This window comes from Balaenoptera borealis (genome assembly GCF_965194805.1).
Source record: "Balaenoptera borealis genome assembly, chromosome: 1".
Taxonomy (NCBI): domain Eukaryota; kingdom Metazoa; phylum Chordata; class Mammalia; order Artiodactyla; family Balaenopteridae; genus Balaenoptera; species Balaenoptera borealis.
In genome coordinates, this window is record NC_138860.1 from 155,796,349 (window position 1) to 155,804,494 (window position 8,146).

At 56.4% G+C, this 8,146-nt stretch overlaps 1 protein-coding gene and 1 long non-coding RNA gene across 2 annotated transcripts in view; one reads left to right on the forward strand and one right to left on the reverse strand.

The window, feature by feature from the left end:
• The window catches only part of DMBX1 (diencephalon/mesencephalon homeobox 1), a 25,093-nt gene extending 23,508 nt beyond the window's left edge, over positions 1 to 1,585 (reverse strand). Inside the window, exon 1 of the mRNA XM_082365166.1 lies at positions 6 to 1,585. The gene's annotated coding sequence lies outside the window, so the exon portion shown is untranslated. The remainder of the gene's footprint in view (positions 1 to 5) is intronic.
• The window catches only part of LOC309615884, a 17,124-nt gene extending 9,273 nt beyond the window's left edge, over positions 1 to 7,851 (forward strand). The window contains exons 2-3 of the long non-coding RNA XR_014237123.1: positions 4,634 to 4,735; positions 5,467 to 7,851. This is a non-coding gene — a long non-coding RNA (uncharacterized lncRNA). The remainder of the gene's footprint in view (positions 1 to 4,633; positions 4,736 to 5,466) is intronic.
• The last annotated feature ends 295 nt before the right edge of the window (positions 7,852 to 8,146 follow it).

Below are 8,146 nucleotides of genomic sequence, written 5' to 3' on the forward strand. Positions count from 1 at the left end.
CGCACCTGGTCTCCCCGGCCCGCGCCGCCGCCGCCGCCGCCGCCGCCGCCGCCACCGCCACCGCTGCCATCTACGCGCGCCTTGGCGGGGGCTGGAGTTTTAAACGGCGTTTCCCGGGCGCCCCGCGCGGCCCCACGCGCTCCCTAATGGCCCGGGTGGCTGCCAATCACGCGCCTCTCCCGCCCCCGCCCCGCCCCGCCGGTGAGGCAAAGCGGCTCTCGGCCTAGGCTGCCCCGGTTCGACAGTCCGTGGGTCTGTGGGCCCGATCAGCGTCCGTCACTTCCTCCGAATCTCCGTGTCTCGGCCTCCCGGTCCCCGGATCTCTGCCTCTGTCGAGTCTGCAGAAGCCATAGGCCAATCCCTAGGGCGAGAGGGGTCTTGAGAAACCGTCCCCTCCCAAAGACTCACCCGCAGCCGGGCGCTTAGCACCAGGGTCAGCAAGCGATGGCGTGGGAGCTCCCTGACTGACTCCCACGCCCACCGTCCCTCTTTGAGATCGGTCCAGAGCTACACACACACACACACACACACACACACACTCCCTATCAGTCCCACACCACCCGCAGCCCTGTCAGCCCAGTGCCACCACACCATCCCATCACCAGCCGTCAGAGCTCACCCCACACACACTCAGCCCATACACAGGAGGGCGCTCCTAGCAGCCAGTCACCTGTCTGGCAGTTGGAGGCCTCTTGGAGAGGCTGCTGGCCTGGGACTCAGCTTCACACGAAGCACACGCACCTGTCTCAAGGGGGACAGACACCTGCCGCCTGGCCTACATGGGGAAAACCTCGGGCCTGGGATCCTCCCCGTTCCTACCAGTGCCCCACTCCCTCCAAGCAGGACCTGTTCACAGGAAGACGTGTTCTCGAGCTGGCTCTGGGGCCTGGCAATGACGAAGGCTGGCCTCCTGAAAGGTGTCTGTGTGCCAGAGGGGCAGGTTAACGCCCACACTGCTGGTGCGGCTGGAGTGGCAAAGGACTGTACTGAAGCTCCGTGTGTGGCTGCTCTATGACTGTAGAGGTGCTTGGCCAAGGGAGGGTAGGCTGTGGGGTGCGTATGGTGTGTGTCCCTGTTTAGTGGGATTCTGTGTGGCCTGCCTTTAGGGCAGTGGTAGCGACTGTGAGTCACATGTGGAGTGTGTCCTTGTGACCCATGCTCCCGTGACCACAAGTCCACGTGTAACTGCAGAGCCTCATATGGCCATAAGTCCTTTTTGTGTGTGTAACCAATCCTTGTGCAACTGTGAGTTCAAGCGTGGTTGTGAATCCAGGTGGCTGAGTGCAGGACGGACACAGGGCAGGCACGCGGGTTTTACGCTCAGGATTGGGTAGCTGGGCCCTGGTTTGGCATTCCCTCTGGTCTAGCTCCTGGGTCTAGCTCCTGGAAGCTGGCTGTTTCCTTAGGGGCAAAGGCATGGAGAGGCAGGAGATACTGACTGGCCGATGCTGCCAGTAGATTTTAGAGTCCTGGCCTGGGTGGAGGAGGTCAGGAATTTTGGCCTGGGCAGGCCAGAAGGGGCCACAGACAGATTTGAGGGTAGATCCCCAGGCAGAGTTAGGGACTGAGTGCCTCAGAGGGGGGCGGGGAGTGGTGGGCCTCAGAAGGGAGGGGAGAGGAGGGGGCGGTAAGAGGATTAGGCCGTTTAGACCCTTCCCTCCCACCAGGATCCCCCACCCCCAAGCTCCAGAAAAGATTTCTTCTGCCAAAACAAAACCGTTTAGGCTCCATTTAAAGGGACAAGAAAGGTGGAGGCGGGGGCTTTAAATAACCTTTTAATTTCCCTTCAGGGATCTGGCCCTGTGAGGGAGGGAAGACGAGAAGAGGGAAGGGAAGGGCAAGGAAGGGAAGCCCAGGCTGACTTTTTGGCCTAGGTAATTGGGACAGCGGCCAGGTGCTCGCTCCACGCGCTGGAGAAATGGTGGGACGCTGCGCCCCCAGCTGGCTGCCCTCCACACACGAACACATGCACACAGATCATCCTCGAGAAAATTATCACCTCCCACGCACACTAGTCATTCAGTCACACACGCAGACCTGGATACAGGTGCACGTGCAGAGGGTCACATTTAGAGACACACAAATGAAGGGGGGGGTCACCAAAGTCCCTCCCATGGTAGCACAGATGTGGAGTCCCTCCCTGCCCCTAGCCATCCCTACTTGGTAGTCCCAGGGGAGGTTTGCTGAGCGCACTCCCCACAAGAGGAATCCTGGCTGCAATTGGGTCTCCCTTTCCAGCAGGAGGGAGCATCATCTTTCTTTGCCCGGGGACCCAACTCCAACCTATCCCTCCCTAGTACCCTCCTCAGACAGGACAGGGGCTGCTGGGCAGACTTGGGGGTGAGGACTCCGACCTCGCTTAGGCCGGACTTGGGGCCAGGCCCAGACTTGGGAAGCAGACTGTTAGGGAGAGCACAGGTTCTGCTGGTGAGCTGAGGGCTACTGAGGGCTCCAGGCGGTGGGTCATGGGGCTCAACTAGGCACCTGCTCTTTGAAGGGACATGTCTGCCACACAGACTCTGGGCCCAGCTGGGGAAACCCTTGCTTGCCTCCTACCCAGGCCCTGGCCAGTGCCAGCTGTCCCAGTCCTAGAGGTCTGGAGGTGGTGGCTGGGTGGCCAGTATGCCTAGAGCCTCAGGGTACACACTGGTCCTCTACACAAGGGGACACCATGGGCTACTCATTCACACTCCCACCCCTGTGCACTTCCAGAGACATGGTGGCAGAGTGCTGGGCTCTGAGTTGATTGTGGATTCTTGTGGGGAGGGGTGCACAAAATCCCTGGCGTGTGCTGGGACAGAAAGTCAGAGAGGAAAACAGGGTAGGAGGGCTAAGGGGAAGGTGTCTTTGGGGAGGTCTGGGGCGGTGGAGAGCTTGGCATGCCACAATGTGGGTGGGTTTTACTGATTTACCAAAATGATTCCGCAGGTGCCACCGTCTAGACAGGAGCTAAGAAATGGAAATGATTCAGGGCCTCCCTCCCTAGCTTGTTCCTAGAGCCTCCCCACCCACCGCCCCAAGGCTGTGGCTGACACCTTCAAAGGGCTTAAAAGGAAGGCATCCCAGACTGGTTGGGGACCCGCCCCCAATAGACTTTCTGGGGGCTACTGGGGCTGGGAGTGGAGGCGGCTGTGCATTTTGGGAGGTGTTGTGTGTTTGTGTGTATTCATTATCCCGTGAGTTATGCGTATGTTGTAGTTGCAGGTATATATTCCTATATTTGTATGTAACATATGTGTGTACAGGTTTAAATATGTAACATATGGATGCAGACTGTGCCTTTGTGGGCTGCGCGCATGAGTGTGTGGGGAGATGTTTCTAAATTGGACCAAGGTGGTGGGTAGGCAAGGGAGGGGTTAACTTAGGAACTTTGGAAAAGTGGGTGCTCACAGAGCTTCGGGCAGCCTGGAAACCGAGACGCCCGGGTGCCAGACGTCTGTGCAAAAAGATCTGGGAACTGAGTGAGAATCCGAGGTTCCCCGAAAGTCCCAGGGCAGACCCCAGCCCTGCCATTTCTGGACTCAGTTTAGAGCAGCAGTGCCAATCCCAACCCCCCCTAATCCCCCGCACGTACACACACTCTGAAGGAGAGGCCCACTCAGCACCAGAGGGGAGGGGGCGGATGCCCGGATGCGGCCACTCTCTAGGCGCCCCAGACGGGCAGAGGATACCCTCGAATTGCGGGAACACCCGGCTGCGATGTCGGAGGCTCGCCGGGGAGGCTGGAGACCGTGCCGCCCCGCGCTCCTTCCCGGAGGCCCACTCTCTGCGTCCGGATCTGCCGGGATTCGGAGGCCTCATCCAGGCTCGGGGTTGGCGGGGTGGGGGCCCCGGTGCCACTCCCCGTCCTGGCCCGCTCCCACCGCCACGGCTGGCGCTCCCCCGGGCAGTGGCTGGGGGGTGGGCGGCTTAGAGCTAATTCGAGAGCTAATGGCGGCGGCGGCCCGGCCCCCCGCGGCCCCGCCCCCCACCCCACCCCCACCCCCAGCCCCGGGCAGGGCCGCGGGCCGCCCGCATCTGCGCGATCCGCGGCGATTCATCATCGTGATCCATGGCGCGCGCTGACGGCGGCCCCGGCCGTGCTGACAAGACTAACAAAGCAATTTGCCACGAGCCATCTCCTGGACAGGTTATTAGCGCGGCCGCCGCTTAAAGAGCCCTTCCCCCGCCCTCAGCCCAGCGCGGGGCAGCTACCTGCTCTGTTCCCCCCCTCCACCCGGCTGCTGGCCCTCACCGCTCAAAGATACCCCTGTGGATTCCTGGCGCTCTCCGACCACCCCAAAGCGTCCCCCACACACACACCCTCTTAGTTGCCCCGCGCGAGTTCCTTCTCCCCTAGCTGGGGTAGCGCTACCTGTTGGGGGGCCCCTCCCCCCATCAGCTCCTGCCCCCCAACCACTCCCCAAATCCCCCACAAGCTCCTGGCCCCTTCCCACCATCTCTCAGCCTTGCCTCAGTGCTGACTTCGCCCCTCACCTTCTCACTCCCAGAGGTTCCCTCTACTCTCCACCCTCCTCACCTCCCCTACCCACCCCGTTGCCATCAGGGATTGGAAAACGCTGTTTATTCCCAGCTTTGGGAGGAGGGGTTCTCCTGCGTGTCTTTGAGTTTCCTCTGACCGCTCTTGCTCCAGGTGATCTTACTGTCGGGGGTGAGGTGGCCCAAGGCCGGCTGGATGGCTATGGAGGTGGGAGGACACTGTGACTTCTCCAAGAGTACCCTGACCAGGGACATGGTGAGTCCGGTGGACTTTCTCTGAGGTAGGCCATGAAGCCTGGGGGGAAATGTTGGGCACCATCCAAACAGAGGCTCGGAGAGATGCAGAAACTTGCTGAGGGCCACACAGCAGATCAGGGCAGAAGAGGGACTGGAACCAGGTGTGTGGCCTCCGAGGCCTGGGCTTCATCCCTGGCTGCACCGCTCTGGGAAGTAAAAGAGGCCAAGAGACCAGGGTGCCCTCACTAAGCAACTGCCCTCCCACCTGCAGAGAGGGGTGGGGAGAGTTATATGTGGGTGTGTGCGGGACCAGATTTATCTGGATATAACATAGATAATGAAGGAAAGGAGCGATCCCCAAAAGCAAAGTAACTATTTGGTCATTTCAGACAAGTCTATTTCTTGAAAGAACTCTCTGGGTAGAGTGGACACAGTCTGGTTCTTTAAATACACGGCAGGACTGTGTGGGGGAACTGGACATGCCCTGGATGAGCTCCTGGGTGTGTGTCTGGGTACATGGATAAAGCCAAGTGTCCATGTGTGTACTTGCACAGGGTGGGGTCCCTCTGAACGTACGGAGGGTTCCTCTGTGTATGTGTATGCTGGGGGCTAAGTGTGTGCCTTTGTGTGTACATGGGGGCCTGGGAGGGGCAGCGTGTGGCACCTGTGTGAACGTGTGTGTGCACACCTAGGGTAACTGGGCTTCAAACCAGGAAGGAGTCCCCACTCCCTTGTTCACTCTTCTCTTAGATCCAGCCTCAACACTCCCAAACTGTCAGCTTCTGCAGCTAGGCAGTGAGGAGAGCCAGAGCCCTGCTCTGAGAGCCTGGGGGAGCTGCTTCTGCGGGATCCGGATCTAGGAGGGGAGCTCTTTCTGCAGGGCAGGTGGTCTGGAACCTCCACCGTGAGCCAGGTTGGTGCTGAGCTTGGAGGTTGGGGCCTGGGGAATGGACCTGGTGCCGGGAAGCCGGCTTTTTCTTTTCCTCTGGCCAACCAGGCCGCTGTGTCTTCACCCGCAGGGAGGCCCAGCTGTGTCGCTGCCTGTGCCACCACTGCGTCCCTGACGTGAAATATGGGGGGCGCAGGCCGCGCTGGGGAGATTTGTCATCTGTGCTCAGCGGGTGACTCTATCTGCAGACTATTAGAGTATAAAATATATTTTACAAGAGTTTTAGCTACAGGTGACTTGCTCTTTATTACTAGATGTGGGCAAAATCAATACTTCTGTAACTAAAAGATCATTTATTTTGCTTTTTGAAACATTTTTCAACAGGGGCACTGGCTAAGCTTGCAAAGCTATGATTAAGAGTTATGGCGGTGCCTGTTTCTCTTAACCCTTGAAGGACCACAGCCCAGGCTCTCCTAGCGCTGGTACCTGCCTGTGGAAAGCCAGACACATAGACACGCATCCCAACTGCAGCAAAGACAGGCACACAGACTGAAGTGCACAGGCCCCCACTCCAATAAAGCCATCATGCAGATACACTGATTCTTATAGATGTATACAAAAACTCTTGCAGGTACACACAAAAATACAGCAGCATACACACTCCTTCCCACCCAGAAACCCACAAATCAAATGCACACATGCACAAATGCATGCTTCCCACCAGCACATGCTTCTGCACACAAATATCTTCCACCTCATGCCCTACACACTCACACCTACATACCATGACACTAAGATGTGCACAGTCACATTGTGCTAACTTCTGACCAGTGGCCAGCCAAGGGTGTGGATTCTGAAGCGGGTTGGAAGACACTGAGAGGGGTCTCATGAATGCAGCTCTGGCCACTACTGGACAAGGAACGGAGAGAGCCCAGGAATGTCAGGAATCTGTGGAACCTGGGCCTTACTCCTGTCAGAGCTCAGCTCTCCTCAAGCCCTCATCCCCATGACAGCCCTGCCCCTTTGCTGTCAGCTAAAGCAGGGGGTGGTTTTTCTGGAAGCTGCCACATATGAAAGCTGTGAAGTCATACAGCTCTGTCAAAGCTGCTCATTGGTGACCACCCCTGTCCTGGGTGGGTTTAGAATGATTAAGTGGCCACATACCATTCCCAGAATGACATCCCCTAGCCAGATTGGAGGTGTCCTCTAGCCGTTATCTGAGTCAGCAAATCAGCATCAGCCAGTTGTTATTTATCTCAGGGTTGGGGAGAGACATGGAGGTGACAATGACTTAACCCACCCATAGGTGAAGCTCTAATGGTGAGATTCCGGACAGTGAGGTTGACCAAGTGTATCAGTTATCTATTGCTGAATAACAAATTACCCCTAAACTTAAGTGGCTTAAAACAAACATTGATTATATCACAGTTTCTGAGAGTCAGGAATCCAGGAGCAGCTTAGCTGGGTGGTTCTGGCCTGGGGTCTTTCATGGGTTGCAGTTACACTGGTTAGGGCTACTTCATCTGAAGTCTTGTTAGGGCTGGAGGGTCCTCTTCCAAGAAGGCTCATTCACAGGACTGGCAGTTGGTGCTGGCTCTCAGCTGGTGTGTCTCAGTTCTCCTCCATGTGGTCTCTTCAACAGGATAGCTTGGACTTCTTTGTATGGTGGGATCCGAGAGAGAGAAAGGTCAAATAGAAGCTGTAGTCTTCTATTTGAAGCTGTAACCTAATCTTAAAAGTGACATCACTTCTGCTAAGTTTCAGTCATTATAAGCAAGTCACTAAATCCAACCCATACTCAAAGTGAGGAGAATTAAGCTCTACCACTCAAAGGAAGAAGTATTGAAAACTTGGTGGACATATTGTTTAAACTACCACAACTAGGCAAGGGGACACTTCCGTTCTACCCAGTGTCTGCAAAATTACAAGCACCTCTTGATGGCTCCAAACCCTAGAAAAACCATGGAGCATCCTGAAGTGGGGAGGGCATGGCCAGGCGATCGTGGGGACTCAGAGGTAACCCTCGCTCAGGACTACAGTAGAGCAGTATCACATGCACAGTAATTAAGTGCATGGACCCTGGAGCCAGACCGTCTGGGTTCAAATCTAGCCTCAGCCACTGAGTAACTGTGTGACCTTGAGCAAGCCACTTAACTCCATGCCTCAGTCTTCGTACTTGTAAAATGAGGGAAATACTAGTACTTACCCCTTGGGCTGCTGTGAAGATCAAATGAGTTAACATTTAACATTAAATGAGTTAACATTAAATGAGTTAACATTAAATGAGTTAACATTTAGCGTAGTACCTGGTAAGTGGTAAATGGCACATAAGTATTGGCTAATACTGTCAGTTCCTACCTCTCATTGCAGCCTGTAGGCTCTTTCTCACAAGGGATTTATTGAGCACCTTCAATGTTCCTCAGACTAACCCCATATCCCCACCACCAGCACCCCAATTACCCTGGTGGGGGGCTGGGCTCCACGAGCTCTATTTGACCCCGCCAGCCGAGTACTGCCTTTTGTGGCCTCTCTGGGAATGTT